Source organism: Triticum aestivum, chromosome 7D (assembly GCF_018294505.1).
Source record: "Triticum aestivum cultivar Chinese Spring chromosome 7D, IWGSC CS RefSeq v2.1, whole genome shotgun sequence".
Lineage (NCBI taxonomy): Eukaryota > Viridiplantae > Streptophyta > Magnoliopsida > Poales > Poaceae > Triticum > Triticum aestivum.
In genome coordinates, this window is record NC_057814.1 from 483,790,864 (window position 1) to 483,810,657 (window position 19,794).

Sequence of the window (19,794 nt, forward strand, 5' to 3'; positions counted from 1 at the left end):
TTGCCACATTTTATGAAATTTGGAAAATGGATGTCAAACCTGCATTCCTTAATGGATTTCTTAAAGAAGAGTTGTATATGATGCAACCAGAAGGTTTTGTCAATCCTAAAGGTGCTAACGAAGTGTGCAAAGCTCCAGCGATCCATCTATGGACTGGTGCAAGCATCTCGGAGTTGGAATATACGTTTTGATAAGTTGATCAAAGTATATAGTTTTATACAGACTTGCAGTGAAGCCTGTATTTACAAGAAAGTGAGTGGGAGCACTACAGCCTTTCTGATAAGTATATGTGAATGACATATTGTTGATCGGAAATGATGTAGAATTTTCTGGAAAGCATAAAAAAGAGTTTTTCAAAGAAAGACCTCGGTGAAGCTGCTTACATATTGAGCATCAAGATCTATAGATATAGATCAAGATGCTTGATACGTTTTTTCAATGAGTACATACCTTGACAAGTTTTTGAAGTAGTTCAAAATGGAACAGTCAAAGAAGGAGTTCTTGCCTGTGTTGCAAGGTGTGAAGTTGAGTAAAGACTCAAAACCCGACCACGGCAAAAAATAGAAAGAGAATGAAAAGCCATTCCTTATGCCTCAGTCATAGGTTCTATAAAGTATGCTATGTTGTGTACCATACCTACTCACCATGAGTTTGGCAAGAGGGTACAATAGTGATCCAGGAGTGGATCACTTGACAGCGGTCAAAATTATCCTTAGTGGAGTAAGGACATATTTCTCGGTTATGGAGGTGACAAAAAGTTCAACGTAAAGGGTTACGTCGATGCAAGCTTTGACACCGATCTGGATGACTCTGAGTCTCAATCTGGATACATATTGAAAGTGGGAGCAATTAGCTAGAGTAGCTCCATGCAGAGCATTGTAGACATAGAAAATTTGCAAAATACATACGGCTCTGAATGTGGTAGACCCGTTGACTAAACTTCTCTCACAAGCAAAACATGATCACACCTTAGTACTCTTTGGGTGTTAAATCACATAGCGATGTGAACTAGATTATTGACTCTAGTAACCTTTTGTGTGTTAGTCACATAGAGATGTGAACTAATCACATAAAGATGTGAACTATTGGTGTTAAATCACATGACGATGTGAACTAGATTATTGACTCTAGTGCAAGTGGGAGACTGAAGGAAATATGCCCTAGAGGCAATAATAAAGTTGTTGTTTATATTTCCTTATATCATGATAAATGTTTATTATTCATGCTAGAATTGTATTAACCGGAAACTTGATACATGTGTGAATACATAGACAAACATAGTGTCCCTAGTATGCCTCTACTAGACTAGCTCATTGATCAAAGATGGTTAAGTTTCCTGACCATAGACATGTGTTGTCATTTGATGAACGGGATCACATCATTAGAGAATGATGTGATGGACAAGACCCGTCCGTTAGCTTAGCATTATGATCGTTGAGTTTTATTGCTATTGCTTTCTTCATGACTTATACATGTTCCTTTGACTATGAGATTATGCAACTCCCGAATACTGGAGGAACACCTTGTGTGCTATCAAACGTCACAACATAACTGGGTGATTATAAAGGTGCTCTACAGGTGTCTCCGAAGGAGTTTGTTGGGTTGGCATAAATCGAGATTAGGATTTGTCACTCCGAGTATTGGAGAGATATCTCTGGGCCCTCTCGGTAATGCACATCACTATAAGCCTTGCAAGCAATGTGACTAATGAGTTAGTTGCAGGATGGTGCATTACAGAACAAGTAAAGAGACTTGTCGGTAATGAGATTGAACTAGGTATGGTGATACTGACGATCGAATCTCGGGCAAGTAACATACCGATGACAAGGAACAACGTATGTTGTTATGCGGTTTGACCGATAAAGATCTTCGTAGAATATGTAGGAGCCAATATGAGCATCCAGGTTCCGCTATTGGTTATTGACCGGAGATGTGTCTCGGTCATGTCTACATGGTTCTCGAACCCGTAGGGTCCGCACGCAACGTTCGATGATGATTTGTATTATGAGTCTGAAGGTTGTTCGAAGTCCCGAATGAGATCATGGACATGACGAGGAGTCTCAAAATGTTCGAGACTTAAAGATTGATATATTGGAAGGCTATATTCGGACATCGAAAAGGTTCCGAGTGATTCGGGTATTTTTTCGGAGTACCGGAGTGTTACGGGAATTCACCGGGGGAAGTAGTGGGCCTTAATGGGCCATACGAGAAAGGAGAGAAGGGCCTCAAGGGGTGCCCCCCATGGCAAGTCCGAATTGGACTAGGGAGGGGGCGGCGCCCCCCTCTCTTTCCTTCTCCCTCTCCTACTCCATCCCTCTCTCCCCTCTTGGAAAAGGAAGGGGACTCCAACTAGGATTGGGAATCCTAGTTGGACTCCCCCTATAGGTGCGCCCCTCCTAGGTTGGCCTCCTCCTCCTCCCTCCTTTATATACGTGGCCAAGGGGGCACCCCAAGACACACAAGTTGATCGTTTAGCCGTGTGCGGTGCCCCCTCCATAGTTTTACACCTCGGTCATATCGTCGTAGTTCTTAGGCGAAGCCCTACGCCGGTAACTTCATCATCACTGTCACCACGCCGTCGTGCTGACGAAACTCTCCCTCGGCCTCAACTGGATCAAGAGTTCGAGGGACGTCACCGAGCTGAACGTGTGCATAACGCGGAGGTGCCGTCCGTTCGGTATTTGGATCGGTTGGATCGCGAAGACGTTCGACTACATCAACCGCGTTACTAAACGCTTCCGCTTTCGGTCTACGAGGGTACATGGGCATACTCTCCCCGCTCGTTGCTATGGTTCTCCTAGATAGATCTTGCGTGATCATAGGCAAATTTTTAAAATACTACGTTCCCCAACAACGTTCCCCAACACTTAATGCTCTAGATGCATGCTGGATAGCGGTCGATGTGTGGAGTAATAGTAGTAGATGCAGGCAGGAGTTGGTCTACTTGAGACGGACGTGATGCCTATATTCATGATCATTGCCTTAGATATCGTCATAACTTTGCGTTTTTCTATCAATTGTTCCGCAGTAATTTGTTCACCCACTGTAATATTTTCTATCTTGAGGGAAGCCTCTAGTGAAACCTATGGCCCCCGGGTCTATTTTCCATCATATAAGTTTCTATTTTCCATGATATAAGTTTCCGATCTACAATTTTAGTTTCCAATTTACTTCCTTTGCAATCCTTTACTTTCCGACCTATAAACCGAAAATACCAAAAATATTTACTTTACCGTTTGTCTATCTCTATCAGATCTCACTTTTGCAAGTAACCGTGAAGGGATTGACAACCCCTTTATCGCGTTGGGTGCAAGTTGTTTGATTGTTTGTGCAGGTATTCGGTGACTTGTTTGTTGTCTCCTACTGGATTGATACCTTGGTTCTCAAACTGAGGGAAATACTTACTCTACTTTGTTGCATCACCCTTTCCTCTTCAAGGGAAAAACCAACGCAAGCTCAGGAAATTGCACCCAGTGCGACCACCAATTTCGGCAGGCGGTGACCATAGTCGAAGCGTCATGTTGCATGTTCCAGCCTATGGTCACCACAATCGCATCCGCCAAACTGCTAGTTCTGGCATCAACTCAAATGGTCGCCGATGCCTCCGCCCACCGCACCTCCGGTTGTGACACGTCATGCGTCAGCCCCGCAATGCGTTAGTTTTAGCACCAGGGGATGCTGCTCGACGCAAGCCGCATCAGCGGTTGTAGCCATAGGCTTCCGCCCCTTGGCAGCTAGCGGTGGTGTCATCCCCAGCTTGGCGTAGCTATCATCGCTGACGACCGGCAGCTAGCCCTGACCCCCGCCTCCTCCCTCTCCAATCTATACGCAGGAGCAGGGTAAAGAGGGAGGTGGGAACAACCTTGCATCGCAGTAGCGTCCCACGTCGTCGACGGTCGGCCGGCCTGGGCTGCCAACCCCTTGGAACAAGAAGGAGGTGAGAGGCGAAGAGAGGAGAGATGGAGGAAACAGGTGGAGGAGGCCGCCTCCCGGAGAAAAGAAAAGGAACTCGACATTTCGATCAGCGGGCCCCGCCAGCCACGTGGCACCTGCGCATAGTGGTCGAGCATGAATCGTTGCGCGATTCGGAGGGCGCGCGTGCGGCCGGGACGGCGCTTCCGCCAGTTGGCCGACATAGACCGTTATCCTTTTACATGGCGCCCTCGTTTTGCATGATTTAACTTTGATCATATTTTAATTAACAATATAAGTAATATATGTCATAAAAATTATATCATTGAATTCGATGATATAATTTCTTTATAAAATATAACCTACATTTATCAGTCGATGGTAATACTTTTATTAGTGTCTCTCTCCCTTCTCGATAGTTAACTCAATAACTAATCATTAATTTCAAAATTTATCCATCAAAATACATCTTGCCATCACAATGTGGTATTTCCTATCGGAGCAAACCAGATTTTTCTGAAAAGGAGGTTCACCTCTGACCTCTAAACATCAGTGATGCACACGACCACATATTATTTATTATAAAAAAGAATGCTAAGCAAGGCCAAATATTGATCCAAAATAAACCAGCATAAAAAAAGCATTCTTTCGGTACATTTCCATTTACGTACAAAGTTTACAAATGTTCAATGTAGTTCAATGGGTGAGATTAAAGCACACCCTCTACTTATCAAAGGAAGTATAATCATCTTGACAAAAAAATCTACTCATTAGCACGTTCAAAATAATGACCTTTATCTAATCATTAGCACGGCTTTCAGTAAAGAGTTGTTTACCCTCAAAAAGTAAAGAGTTGTTTACCATCTAAAAAAAAGATTTGTTTAACATATCCTTAGCCAGGGTCCATTACCGTCTGCATACTTTCTCCGTGATGGGTGAGTGTGGAATTTGTGTGGGGCCGGAATTTGTGCAGGACCGTATAGTATATCTGTGCGCTCTTCAAAGTAGGAGTACTACTACAATTCCGAAGTGCAGAAGTGGCACATGCAGCGGAGCATATGAAGGCGTACAATAACGGTAGTAGTGCAGAAGTGGCACATAGTACTTCCCCAAAATGTGGTGCAGAGCATATGGAAGCACAGTGGTAGTAGGAGTAGCAGGCTACATATGGTACGACAGGACGGCTGCGTGTAAAGACGGAGCAAAAGTAGGCAGCCACCGACCAGAGAGCCCGCTTGTGGCCAGAAGACTGCTCTGCGCGATGCGCGGGCCGCGGGGCCAGTTGGTCCCGGCCCCGGAGTCGCTACGCATGCGACGCAACTGTCCTGTTGACAAGACTTAAGTAGTGAGTTCAGTCATTTCCCCATTATTTCCCTCTCAGCGCAAGGTGCTGTGCTTTGGAGCAACTCCAACGTGGCGACCTGAACGAGAGCGTTTTGTCCGTTTTTCGTCCGGTTAGGTCGGTCTAGCGGACGTGCATGTTCGCATTTTTGATGGATCGATTTGACCGCTCAACGAAAGGCGGATACAAATATGCCCGCATAGAAAAAAATAAGTCACAGAAATAAACATAATTAAACATTAAAGTTGCCGGTCAATCGCCGGCCAAAGTGCACTTAAACCTAATTAAACATTAATTAAAAACATAAAAAAGTCTGCGCCCGCACGCTGCCCTAGACGTCATCCGCCTTGCCTTTGTCCTTGACGTCACCATCGTCGCCCGTGAGGTCGATGAAGACGGGAGCAGGGCCCTCCCACCGGAACGCCGCTTGGTACGCTGCGAGGGCAGCCTCCTCCGGCGTCTGCTGGGGCGCCGGCATTGCAGCTCGCCGGGCGCGCTCCTCCTCCTCCTCAAACCGCAGTGCCTCCGCGTCGCGGCGCAGCTGCTGCTCCCACAACATTTGCCGCTTGTCGTCGGCCTCCTCCTGGGCGAGCCAGTGCGCCTTCCAGCGCTCAAGGTGGGCCGCCTCCTCCTCCAGCGTCGCGGCGTAGTGGACCGGAGGCGCGCTCACCCACTCACGGTACTCGCTGGTCCACGTGTAGGCCTCCTCCGGCCAAGTGGGTGGAGGCGGGGAGCGCTTTCGTGTCGGCTCCGGATCCAGCTTGGGCTCGACGATGGGCGGCGGCGGTGGCGAAGGCGGGACGAAGAGCGGGGTGTGGACGGAGTCCCCCGCCGCCGACAAGGCAAGGGCTTGCTCCAGTCCATCCCAATGCGCGTCCTCCTCGAGCCGGCTAGCCTCCAGCGCGTGCTGCAGGGCCTCCTCGAGGGCGGCTTGGTACTCCGCCTCCGCCTCCATTTCCTCCGGCTCTACCCGCGGGGGCGGCGATGGAAACTGCAGGTTGGCGTCGACGCCTAGCCGCCGTTGCTCCTCGTGTTCGAGGGCAAACCAGGCCTCCCAGTTGGGAGAGTCGGCGGCGTACTCGGGCATATGCCGCTGCGCCGGCGTGAGCTGCGCCCGGCGCCTTCGCGCCTCCTCGTCGTGCGCGCGTTGTGTCTGCAAAACCGCCGGCACCGGGATTCGATGTGGATCGAGGTGCCAGTGGTGCGGCAGCGTCACGTCGGGGTAAGGCAGCGGTTGCCTGTACTCCCAGTGCCACCGCGCTTGATGCACCGGGATGTGCAGACGCCGCTGACCTGACCGGTCACGCGCCGGCCGCAAAGAAGGAGGGGTAGGAGGAGCACGGGAGGATGAGGCGCCGGGGGTCAGCTTGCCCTTGCCGCTGCCGGAGCTGCTGCCGAAGAGGCCCATTGCTAGGGTTTGGGGTGTCCCGGCGAGGAAGCAAGAAGGAGGTTGCGGTGCAGATGTGGACGGAAGTGGATGAGGCCGCCCCCCACCGCACGCGTGGGTTAAAAAAGGACGTTTTCACTGGCTGACTAGTGGGCCCGGTGCCGGTGGCCGTCATAAATTAGACGACGGGCGGTAGTTGGGTGGCCGACAAGTGGGACCACGACAGACACCGAGGAGACGCGTGGCGCGGACGCGAAGCATTTCAGGCGCAATTTTGGGCCGGAAATGGGTCGGCGCGAATGCGAAGCGGATGGCTTTTGGGAATGGGTCGGCGCGTTGGGCCGGTGTTTCTATCCGCGCTGACCCAAACGAACATGGGCGGACGAAATGAGTCGCTTTGTTGGAGTTGCTCTTAGTACTTTCTTTTCACAGGCAAGATGCGTCCTGCGTTAGAGCAACTCCAATGGTGCAGTACTCTTGAAAAACTTTGTTTTACCACTCTGGATTTTGATCACTTTGCTTATGCCATTCTAGATTTTAACCATTTTGCTTATGCCACTTTAGAATTTGGCATTTCACGTTTGCCGCTCTTAGTTTTGGACCCGCTTGAATGTTAGTGATGAAAGACATGGTAACTCGCTGCAGGTGCTCCATTTTATGTTTGCAGGAGTCGAAGCCGGAGCGATTATCTGAGGCAATACGAGCTGAGTTGCCCGGCCCGAGCAGGGGCGGAGCGATTACCAAGTCTAGTTGATAAAAGAATCGGTCTACGGCCAATTATCATACTATTGTAATAATGTGCCACTTTGGCGCTATGAGACATGCTTACATTTGTATTAGTTTGAAATTGCTGATTACCAATAAGATACAATAAATAAGATACCAGTAATTTTGTCAAAGGAGGACTTAGCTGCTAATTCACTTCCAATCTAGATGATATCATGCAGTACCGGAGAAAGTCGCATTCCCTTTTACTCTGAATTAATTTTGACGGTGTTTAGTTGCGCTTTCTCTTCATAACTGCAAGCACCGGGAGTGGTCCTATGAGTGCCAACTTCCTCCATCTCCAAGTGATGATCATGGGTTGAGACATCTATACAAAAAAGGACCAACACCACTCATTTTGATACAGAGTTAAACGCATATTGCAAAATCTAGAAAAATGCAATAACATTCAATTCCATCACCAGCTCAGCTTCACATTTATTATTCTCAACTATCATATTAAAAATATCAAACAAATTGAAAGAACTAAACAAATTCAATAACAAACAACGAAGGAAGGGTTGCTTGGCTGAGCTAAAACCAAAGTAAGTGAGCTACACGGGAACGGGGAAGGCGCTACTTGGCTGGGCTAAAACCAAAGTAAATGGGCCACACTGGAACAGGGAAGGGGATGTTATTCGGAGTACGAGCTATTCATGTTGTTTCTGAATGTTTGTGAATTCAGAAAGTTGTTTGTGAATAAAAAAATGTTCATGCATTCGACAAATGTTCACGAATTCAAAAAAGATGTTCCGGCACTCCAGAAATGTCCGTGATCTAAAAAATGTTTGCGAATACAGAAAATGTTCACAAATTTCCAGTGAATAGGATTTCCAGTGCGCTAGTTCCATCCGCACACAACGAAGGCCTAAAAAAAGCAGAACCAGAAAAGCCCAACTACGACCAGACGACCACGAGGCCTACAAAGACTGAGGTAATTAGGAGCGGCAGATCCTATTTCTCGTACAGGACGTTGGATAGTCAGGTACCTCGTACACCAGAAGCACTAGTGCATTACAAGGGCTTTTGCGAGCCTTTCTTCCATCGGTTTTAGGACGGACCTCCCTTGAATAGGTTTTTTCTACTATTTTTTTGATAACTATCTGGGTTCATCAGCTGTAGTTTTTGATGGACTAGTTGATCCGACTATTTTGGAGGCGCATGCTTGTTGCGAGGCCATTGCTCTGGCACAAGATTTGAACATTCGGAATTTGGTTGTTGCCTTGGCTGCCTCGAGGTCGTCACAAACATAAGGGAGCTTCGCCTTCATGCGCACATGCCCTGAACATTATTAAACTTAGTATTAGTAATTTCGCTTTCACATATTTCCAATTTGAGTTTGGAGAAAATAATTTTGAAGCCCACTCTCTAGCAAAAGAAGATGTGTCTCTGGAGGTGGGTCGCCATCTGTGGCTAGGGGTTCTGCCGGATATTGCTTGTATTCCGCTCGTTATGATTTTCGAAGAAACCCTGGTTACCCTAAAAAAATACTTTTTTATCTCTCCTTTTACTGTTTTCATTTTTTACTTCCATGAACACTTTTTTAGAAGTTCGAAATTTGTGAGCATTTTTATAATTCATGTACATTTTTTCAAATGGTAATATTTTATAAAATATCTGACCATCTTTTTTGAAATTTTTATCAATTTTTATTTCATGATTTCTTCGAAGTCTGGTATTATTCAGATTTATGCAGAATTTTGAATTCTGGAATATAACTGGGGATAATTTCTGAAATTTAGGGATAATTTTTCTGAAATATGAGAACAATTTTCAAATATATGATCAATTTTTTTAAAGGATCAATTTTCAAATTCATTAATGGTTTTAATTGTGCATGGACAATTTTTTCATTTCTGATGGACATAGGTTTGAAAATTGAGAACAACTTTCAAATTCATGAAGATCTTTTGAAATCCAGGAACAACTTTTAAAATTCATGAACACTTTTTTAATATGGAATAATTTCCAAATTCGTGATTATTATTTTTCATTTCAGAATATTTTTTACTCCTGTAGTATTTTTCAAATTCATCAACATTTTTTGTAATTTGATTTTTTTTAAATACTGAAAAATTTTAAAATTCAAAATTTCTTAGTAGTCCCGGAAGTAATAACTAACCAGAAGATTTTTCATGATTCACTCACTAACCAGAAGCAAGGCAATAACTATTCAGCAGCCCCTCAATACTAGACTTAAAAAGCAGCAGGTTGTCAACCAAGAACAATAGGTGGTTGACCACCGGGTCAGTCGGAGCCACTTTTATTCCACTAAGATGCGATGACTACGAACTGAATTTTAAAAGGCACAAAAGACCCTCCGCTGCAATTAAGAAAAGATAAGGGGAAATTGGGGCTCCTTGTTGAATACCTCTTGTAGGTTTGAAGAGGTCTCTCTCATTTAACAACACTGAAAAAGAAACTAATTTGATCATATTCATCACCACATTTATCCAAGATGTCGCAAAACCAAGCTTAACCATAATAGGATGCAAATAGTCCCACTCGAGTCTATCATAGGCTTTGATCATGTCGAGTTTGAGAGCACAAAATCTATTTGTCTTGAACTTGCTTCACTTCTTAAAAAGCAAACATTCATATGCACTAATAATATTATCTACAATTAGTCTACTAGGCACAAAAGTTGGCTGTTTCTCTGAAATAATATCAGGAATGATTTGCTTCAAACGGTTTTGCCACTAACTTTGATGCAAGTTTGTAGAGAACGTTGGAAAGGCTTAGGGGTCTAAATTGTGCCAGAAGTGTGGGATTCATTACCTTGGGGATTAGAACTAGGATTATTTTCATTTATATTCTTGAGATTCTCCTCCCCTCTCACAATGCACAAGACTACCCTAGTTACTTCATCGCCGCAAATGTCCCCGTGTCGCTGGTAAAAATGAGCTGGGAAGCCATCTGGTCTGAGTGATTTAGTTGGGAACATCTAGAAAAGGAGAGCCCTTTTAACCTCCTCTACCATATATGTGAGGTATTGTCACATGCGGCACGACTGTTGGGTCGGCCCATATATCCCATGCTATACACAAGCGCGAATTGTAGCTCGCATTAAGTGGGGCATATCCATTCTTCTATGTCTCGCCTATTGCAAGACGATAGCTCGTCTCGCCTCTAGCACATGCGCTACGAGACGGGCATAACGTGTGTTTATGTAGCTCCTCCGAGCGGTTTTCAAAAGATTTTATGGACCTATTTGAATCGGTTTTGGAAGCTTCGTTGTGGTTTTCCATTATTATTTTTCTAAGTCTTTTCTATATCAATTTTCACTATTTTATTTTATTTTTGTTTTCTGGCTTTTCTTCATTTCTCAAATATAAGCGGATCGTTTCAGATACACGTTGAACATTTTCATATACAGGTTGAACATTTTTCCAAAATACACATTGATTATTTGTTGAATGCATATTCGACATTTTTTAATACAGGGTGACATTTTTAACACACATTGAATAATTTTCATCAATGCAATGAACATATTTTTGAATGTGCATAGATTTTTTATGTGCATATATTTTTGAAATGGTGCAAATAATTTTTATAAAATCATGCAAACATTGTTTTTACGTTTTATAAAGATTTTTTGAAAATCTCACGAACATATTTATGAAATGCATGAACATTTTCCTGTGTTTCTCTCTCCGGGTTTCTCCCTTTTTTTTCATTTTTCCTTTTTTCTGTGTGTGTTTTTTTCTTCGTTTTTTGTTGGATTTTTTAATTTATCTTTTATAACAAATGTCTAGTTTTCTCAACACATGCAGTACATTTTTATTATAAATCTGAAACAATTTTCTTGATACAAGTTGAACATTTTTTGAATACGTGATTGTTTCAAAATACATGGTTTGAATATTTTTTCCAGTGGGTTGTTAAACTTTTTCAAATACACATTGAAACATTCTTTTGAATGATACACAACATTTTTATTAAAAAATACACGAACATTTCCTTTCATTGTATAAACATTTTATGAAAAATACCAAGATCCTATTTTGAAATGTGTGATTTTTTAAACATGTAACGTACATGTTTTGATTGGTACGTATATTTTTTTAAACAAAAAAATATTTTAGGGCATTGCACCAATATTTTTAGAAAATATCATTTACTTTTTAAATGCATGAACATTTATTTTAAATGTTACATTTTTTAATGTTTCGAAACTTTTTTTACTTAAAAAAAGATTTTCGTCCTTATATAATTTTTTAATATCATGAATATTTTTCGAAAGGCGTGGACATTCTTAAAACGTCACACACATTTCCTTTAAGGCTATCAATGTTTTTTTAGATTACGCACCCATTTTATACATTGGATAAATATTCTTTTAAACATGTGATGATTGTTTTTGATAACTTTAGAAATTATTTTTCCATTTTTTAAATATAAGTAAAATTAAAAAGTACTCCCTCCATCCCATAATGTAAGACGTTCTTTGACACTAGTGGTGTAAAAAATCGTCTGACATTTTTTACACTAGTGGTGTCAAAAATCGTGTTACATTATGGGATGGGGGGAGTATGTGCCCTGGATATTCAGCGCTGGGCGGCGCTTTTAGGGGCCGCCTTAGGCGAGCGCCACGTTTAGCTCGTAGCAGGCGAGACATATCCATTTCTCAAAAAAAAAAAGGCGAGACATATCCCTTCCCGTACTTGCATTGCTGACCCAACTCAAAAAAAAAATTGCATCGCTGACGTCCCCAAAAACCAACTTACGTAGCTGACGTCTGCCCATCTCAATCGACTGAGATGAAGCTCAAGTCGCTCCCTAATTTGAAAGGGTCAAAAAAGAAAAGGTTTGCCTCCGAAGAGGAAGCGCAATTACACACTGCAATCAGATATAGAAATAGAACTGCCTTCGTCAGATACGAATCGTCCTGCAGCTAGCTGCAGGTGTCAACACGTTGTCAAGGATGACAAGTCGCTGCTGCCTCTGCGCACCACCTCGGTTTTGATCGTGGGCGCACAGCCAGCAGGCGTGGGAGTTCATGCTGCAAAGTATAAGTTCAGATCAGGGGACGGACGGTTGGTTTCGGCCTTCTGTGAAGAGCTGCTGTTGCTACCCGCGGTTCACGTCGGAGGCATCTGCAATTTCTTTTGTAGTATAGCAGTTGGGCAGGCATTGGAGCACTTCCCTGTAAACTGGTGAGCAGTCCATTGTGAGTGGAGCCGCGTTGGGTATAGAGTATAGACAGTACTGGCAGCTTGGACTGATCTGCACAAGCTGTTCAATTCTATCGCAAAGTCCAAACGGGAGCCAGTAACTAAATCGTTGCAACGAGCCAAGAACTGCCCTCGCAGAAAAAAAATCGGAGCCTACTACTGCTTTCAGTGAGCTGGAGGGGAAGTTGAAGGGAGTAAACAGAAGATTTTGTTTGGGGAGGAAGGACAAAAAACTCAGGGGCATTCCGAGAATTGAACTCGGGACCTCTCGCACCCTAAGCGAGAATCATACCACTAGACCAAATGCCCTATGGTGTCTATTTTTACTGTGTAACCTTATTAGAAGAGAGAAGCACGGTGTCAACTACGTACAATGTTAGTACATTACTTCTTCTTTGGAAAAGACACATCGATTAATTACCGGTGTTGTCAGCAAAAGCAGTTCGTATATGTGTGCAATGCCTTTGATCTTTGTGCAACCCTGCATGGGCTTGACCTACAGGTTTTTGTGATCCCTTGAGTGATTAATTAGCAGAAGAGCTAAGATCGTGGTCTTTCCGCTCTTTGTCTCTTTTGCTCCTTAAGGGAGCGTAGACTGTGTGCTGTTTTCATTTTGCTGAGGCAGCGTTTCTGCTGTTTTTTTCCCGCGCGCCTTGTAGCTCCAAAACAAAACATGTTCGGTGGTTTCGTTGCATGCAATGGAACCGGGGCGTTCGAGCCCTTTTCTTCTAAAAAAAGAGCTAAGATCGTGAAGAGCATCACCAAGTTTGATTTTCACGCTCTTTAAAGGAAAAAAAGTGCATTTATGCAATACGTAGCTCATCTTAATGTATATATAATCCCCCTCAGGGTTCAGGCCTCAACAGAAAGACTAATGCCGCGCGTAAATCACTGCATGCCAACTATAAGAAAAATAGACATACACAGCGATCAAGCTATAGATCACCGTATCTCCGGTGGATTAAATACGGCACGCTTTAATTTCTTCGAGCAGAAGTGGCTCGCATGTACACGACGGGGAAGATGGAACCACATATGTGCAGTCCAGCTAGCTAGTGATCAGTCAAGCACCAGGATATCTTGCATTTCTGCATATATCTTTCTGTCAATTCAAACGCCTAATGCATTAGTTAACCAGCTGCTCTTGTCAATCACAGCTTGCAGCACCAGCTAAAGCGAATCAACAAACAAATCAATTTCATATCTCATGGGTGCACCGGTTATTACAATTAATGTACAGCAAGAACTGCAAACAAGGTAAAAAAAATCAAAATCAAACACATAAAATCAATACTGCAGGAACCTAGACTAATAATTTACAGCTTGCCAAACCAGCCTAGACAACACCGGGCCAATTTGATCATCTCGTGTGTGAGGCGAGCGAGCGAGCATGCGTGTTCATCATGCAGAAACCCTAATGCGCAATATTGAGTTGGTAAGACTTCTGACCATGTCGCCATCGGTTGAGGGTTGACCCGATCATTGCTGCTGAGACGAGAGCGGCCCGAAGATGTCGAGGAAGCCGGACGGCGAGCCGAGCGCCGACGCGCCGCCGGGGCTCAAGAAATGGTCGCTGGTCTGGTGCAGCCACGGGGAGACCATGGGCGCCTCGCCCTTGAGCGCCCCGCCGCGGAGCGGGCTGAGGTCGTGGAACAGGAACCCCGTCGTCGGCGACGGCGACGGCCCCGCCCACGATGGCGGCACGTTCTGCTGCTGCTGCTGCCTCGTGGCCGTCACCGAGACGGACACCGCGGGGCCGGGCCGGTTCAGGGCGCGGGCCTTGACGCGCACCGGCTGCGCCGCCCTCCCAGCCCTGTCCCCCGCGATCCTGGGGGAGGACGACGACGTCGACGCCCTCTCCCGCCCGTCCTCCCCGGCGACCTCCGGGCCGGTGAGCCGCTGCACGAGCGACATGAACTCGTGGGCCTCCACGTGGATCACCTTGGGGGACACCATGTAGATGTCTAGATGATGACCGGCTTCCGGTTCTGCTGCTGCGCCTGCGACGACGGCGTCGGCTTGCTGATCTTTCGCGACGCGCCGTGCACGCCGAGGGCCCTGTGCCGGACGTCGGCGTTGTCGTAGCTCGTGGTGGTGGCCATGGGGGTGGAACAGACGAGCGCGCACGGGCCGGCGACGACGACGGACGGACAGCTACGTACCGGCGGGGGGTAATGGATAGGTGCGACTTTGCGGCAGGCAGGCAGGCAGACGCGGATGATTTGAGGGGGACAGCAAGAGGTTAAACGTACAGATCTTCTATCATCCGTGGGGGCAGAATGGCTTATATAGCCATGGACAGCGTCCTCGCCTCCGGGCGTTTTAAAGGCCAAAATCGAATGAGACAAGAGTGGTGCGGCGTGGCACGTGCCTCGTGTTCCATCCTGTGTGGTCGCCTCTCTCCGCAGCCCTAGTTGTGCTCTATCGTCGACACATGCATCATCTCTTTTTTTTTTACTGCTCGAACAATCCCATTTGAAGTGCGAGATACCCCGGTTTTATTTACTGACAAATATGATGTTTGGTAGCCACCACACGTTGCCTATTGTTCAGGTCAATTTTTCATTCTTCTTCAAATTTTACTCTTTTGAATAGTTTGGATTGCTTACCACATGTGTCATGTTGTTCTTCAAATTTTACTCCACGGTGTGGTCTCCCTTTGATTCACATGGATGGATGAAGGACTAGAGGATATTTTTCTCCCATCTCAGCTTCAAGACAAAATCTACTCACACCATCTGTTGGAAAAGGCAACGCTTAAGGAGGTGCTTAAGCGTCACCAAGTTGCTACATATGTGTTTTTTCCTTAAGGGTGAAATCTTGTATGTTTTTGTTCTCTCAGCAGTTTGGTAGGAAATCTAGAATGTGCACAACAAAGTAGCCTTTTTGACGAAATCCTGATCAAAAGTGCATTTGAGATTATGCTCTTTGCATGTTTGTATCTACTATGTTGGACAAATATTGGGAAGCGAGAAGATATGGATGCCTTGCAGCAAGGTGATGACATGATCCTTTCAAATGTTGTGAACATGATTGAGCCGACCAACGGAAGGACGACCGGGCAAGGCAAGGTAGAGTGCTCCGGGCCACCAAACCGCCCGAAAAACTGATTTAAAAACCCAACTCGACGGCCCCTCGCCATTTTCATATGCTTGCCGTCCACGTCGGCTGAGCAAGCAGAGGAGAGGTGCCCCGTTGATGATGGATTGGACGTAGACGCGGGGCACTTCACCTCGCGCCATTGGCTCCCTGGACCGCCACAAAGTCAGCTCGCACATGGCGACGACTAAGGGATCCAGTGCCGATCGAGCAGCTAGCTGTGGTTATCCCAGTGGCGGATTGCAAGTTGAAACATGCGTGCGCATAGTTGTTTTTGCAGCAGGACTGCCGGCCGGCCAGCCGGCGATGGCTCGCGCACGGCGACGTGGCGCGCGTGAACTCGTGGGCGCGCGCGCGCGCTGGGGTTTATTGTGCTGGCGGGGCCGGGATGCCATTGTGACGTGCACGTAGCGAAGGGCGCGCGGGGGGTACGATGTTTCGTACGGCGGGGTTTTCTGTCGGTCAAGCACACGATCGGAGACTGCATGCGCGCGCGGCGAGGGATGACGGCTTGACTTGACGGCGGAAGAGACGAGGGAAGAATTTCGGAGTACGAGCTAGCGCATGCATGCATGGCGAGATTTGAACACGTTTTTTCGCTTGCATTGCCTGCGACGGCATTCCGCTTCCTAGCTAGCACTACTATTTAATTGTCCCTAGATCGATGGTGTCGAAGCTTGGACAAGATAGGGGTGTTTGATTAGGTTAGGTGGATTTATGGCCCAATCGTAGCCAAGATATCAACAAGTAAAACGCTTGACACGGTAGGTATCCTCTTTTAAAACGATATGAAATGACACATTTGACGTATACACCACGGATGGCTTGACCTTCGAAAGAACCACGCACCTACGGACGTGTTAAGACGTGTAATATATACCGTGCGTCAACGTCACAGATGATGAGTGTGGTTCTGATCGATTTACCACCCAAAAAAAGCCAAGGCGCTTTTGGGCACCTTCGGGGGGTGCTTCAATCTGTACGCGCGTACCCTACGGGCGGGCGGCTTCGTCGCCAGGGAGACCATCGGCAGGTAGAAAGCGCGACGTAGCACGTCTCTCTCACGGCCGCCGCCATGGCGCGCATTTCTCTTCCCCCACCATCATCCGATATTGTAAATGATTCTATCAGCGGCAGGGCTGTTGCAAACTTGTAGTAGTAGCAATTGTTTCTGAGCTAGGCGCACATATGATACGCCGTACGTCTCTTTCCCCCGGTTTGACATGGCGGGGGCAGCAGGGGGCGTGGGGCGTGACCCGATTCGGCTAAGCGCGCGAGCACACAATCGAAGCCGTGCAAGAAAGCGTTGTGCGCACCAGGGATAGATGGGCGGGGAGGGAGGGAGGAAGCCGGGTCGCGATGGGGTTAGCACGTTGAAATTGATTAATCATTAACTAATATAATCGCTTTTGAAGGGTTCCAGGAAGATACCAGTAGGCGCTTTCTATTTTGAAAAAGAGGTGGCAGTGAAATGAATCGTCTTCGCCCGGAGGCTGAGGTGGCCTTTCCGGTTTGGGTAAAGCTCCAAAGGGATCCGCGAGGTTTCGCACACAGAATCAGAATGCGACGGGGGGTAGCATCCACAATAGAACTTGTTCGAGAACGTACCCGGGGTCGGACGAGGCATTCGGGGTCAATCCACCCCGGTGACTTTTGCCAACTGCTGCATATTTTCTTTTGGAAAAAAAATACTACTACGTGACGCCTGCAGTTTTTACACGAAGCCTTTTCTTTTCTTCCTGCGGGTGTTTTTTCTTCCCGCAGCTTCTTGCAGGTGTGCTTACAAAATGCTTTTTTTTTTGCGGGGGGAAATGCTTACAAAAGGCTTTCAACCTGCTACCTGACATTTAGGCCGCGCACCACGACAATTCTTTAGTCGTAACATGACAATCTCTATCTTATAGCATGGCAGTTCTCTATGTTGTGACATGGTAATTTTCTGGACATGTGTGGCAGTTTCCTCTTCTGTACCATGGCAATCCTCTTATTTCTAGCATGACAATTCCTGAACATATGGGCATGGCAACTTTTCTCTGCTCAACATTTGTCATGACCTAATACCTATAGCCTGGCAATTCTCTTCGTACACAGTATGGAAAAAACCTGAACATATGGCAAGTTTCTCTGGTTGCAGAATGGCGACTCTCTGTGTGAAACATAGAGCATCCAAGCAACAACATGTATAGAGCATAGTTCATCATCACTGCACGGTTCACCTAAAAGCGACCATTTACGTAACTAGAGAAGGGTGTTTAGTCACGACTAAATTCTGAGGTTGCATATCAAAGTTTCAGACTTCCAGTCAACTACTACAGGTGTAGCAAGCATAGAAACTCAACTGGAAATAAGGTTCCCTTAGACTACCAGTGAATGGATAGCTTGGAGCTGTCAACTGTCCGTCAAGAAAATCATGGAATACAAACTACACCTTGCAATGGGAGAAAATAGATAGCTGACAACGAAGCTTATTAGCCTTGGCGTTGCAATTTTTGTATGCACAGATATCTCTGGGTTACACGAGTAAAAGCAAATGATTGTACAGAAAGATACTCCCTCCATCCCAAAATTCTTGTGTTAGATTGGTCTAGATACGGATGTATCTAATACTAAAACGTGACTTGATACATCCGTATTTAGACAAATCTAAGACAAGAATTTTGGGACGGAGGGAGTAATATACTTCTAATGCACATGCAAATCAAATGATATCAGAAATCATAAAGTCGATACTGGTCAACCCCCATATCCTTGGAGATGCAGAATTGAAGATCAAGGGGTCCCAAGACTTGACCTGGGCCCCGAAGGGGGCTTATTTCACTTCCAAGTCCATTTTAGTTTCATTCCTGAGAAACAAATATTCGAACTGCAAATACGGTTTAGGGCGAAATCTCGATGGCGGTAAGCTGAAAAGAACAGGCAAACGACCAGACCTTGCCTTTCCTAAGAAATGCTTAATGCTACCATGTGCAGACTTCTATATAATTTGTTGAGCTTATCCTGACATATCCAAAACGTTCTGCTGCCTGAAGAACACTGGTTTTGTTTTTTGGCTTCTATATTATACACAACAAAATAAATTGGAAAAAAATATTCTACCAGGGTAAGTTATAAAAGAGTTTTTAACTTCTGATACATTATCGCTGGCACAGCCCCAGCCTCCATTGAGTTGACAAATGATAGATGGAACTTTATAAAATTATGTTGACACAATAATAGAGGGATAGAAATATAAGAAACCTCTACAAGACCAAGTGTTACACAACTCTGTTTAATATCAAGTCCTAAATGTCTTTAGCATGATGACACTTAATGTAGTTTGAGGTCAACCAATATTACAGTATAACTTCGCTGCCACCACCTTTTTATTTAAATAAGGCTTCTCTTCTCTTTTTCCAAGAGTCATTTTCCACGCTTTTCAAAGTATGATGATAGATGAAGATAAGCAAAAGTACATAATCCATGTCATCCATGGCACAGTTGCGAATTGTGGTACAGGCAAGGATGTTCTGTCAAGATACCCTAGGTGAAGGCTAAGTGTACTATTGGACATTAAGCCTTTCCAGCTGAAGTTTCACTCTGAATCTGTGCTGTCTGAAATATCAAACCCTAACTCTTGCTAGTTCAGTTCGTGTTTTACGAGAAATAGTTGCTCCAATTCACGACTGGCATAAATGTTCTACACATTAACAGATAATGGAGTAACAAAAGAAGAACCGGTACTGGTTGTCACTTGTCAAGTCTTAGCCAACAAAAAATCCATTTTGTGGCAGCATAGTTTTTCATATTTTGGTTGGGGTGGAAGTTGGCACTGAATTAAAACATCCAATATCCACCTAGAGGAAAAAAAGAGGAACATCCCCTTCCATGAAGAACTAAGAGTTGTCTCCTAAGATTCTTCCTATTTGCTTAAACAGCTCATAGGATCACAAGAACCAAGCATCTCATAGTAAAAAGCCCGTCCACAGGTTTACAAAGAAAGTCACAAGGTCCATGATAGCAATCAAATGAGAGGTTGATAATTAAGGTAGCTTGAACTTGGATCTTATATAATTGACTCCAAATTGTCATTCACAGTTTCAGCTAGTCAAGCCAACTAATAATCTGTGAAGCAG

General features: G+C 45.2%; 1 non-coding gene and 1 pseudogene across 1 annotated transcript; both read right to left on the reverse strand.

The window, feature by feature from the left end:
* Nucleotides 1-12,820: 12,820 nt before the first annotated feature.
* Nucleotides 12,821-12,892, reverse strand: TRNAP-AGG (transfer RNA proline (anticodon AGG)). The gene has a single exon. It is a non-coding gene; the product is annotated as a tRNA-Pro (tRNA).
* Nucleotides 12,893-13,763: 871 nt separating this feature from the next.
* LOC123170812 (protein MKS1-like) lies at nucleotides 13,764-14,832 on the reverse strand (annotated as a pseudogene).
* Nucleotides 14,833-19,794: the final 4,962 nt, after the last annotated feature.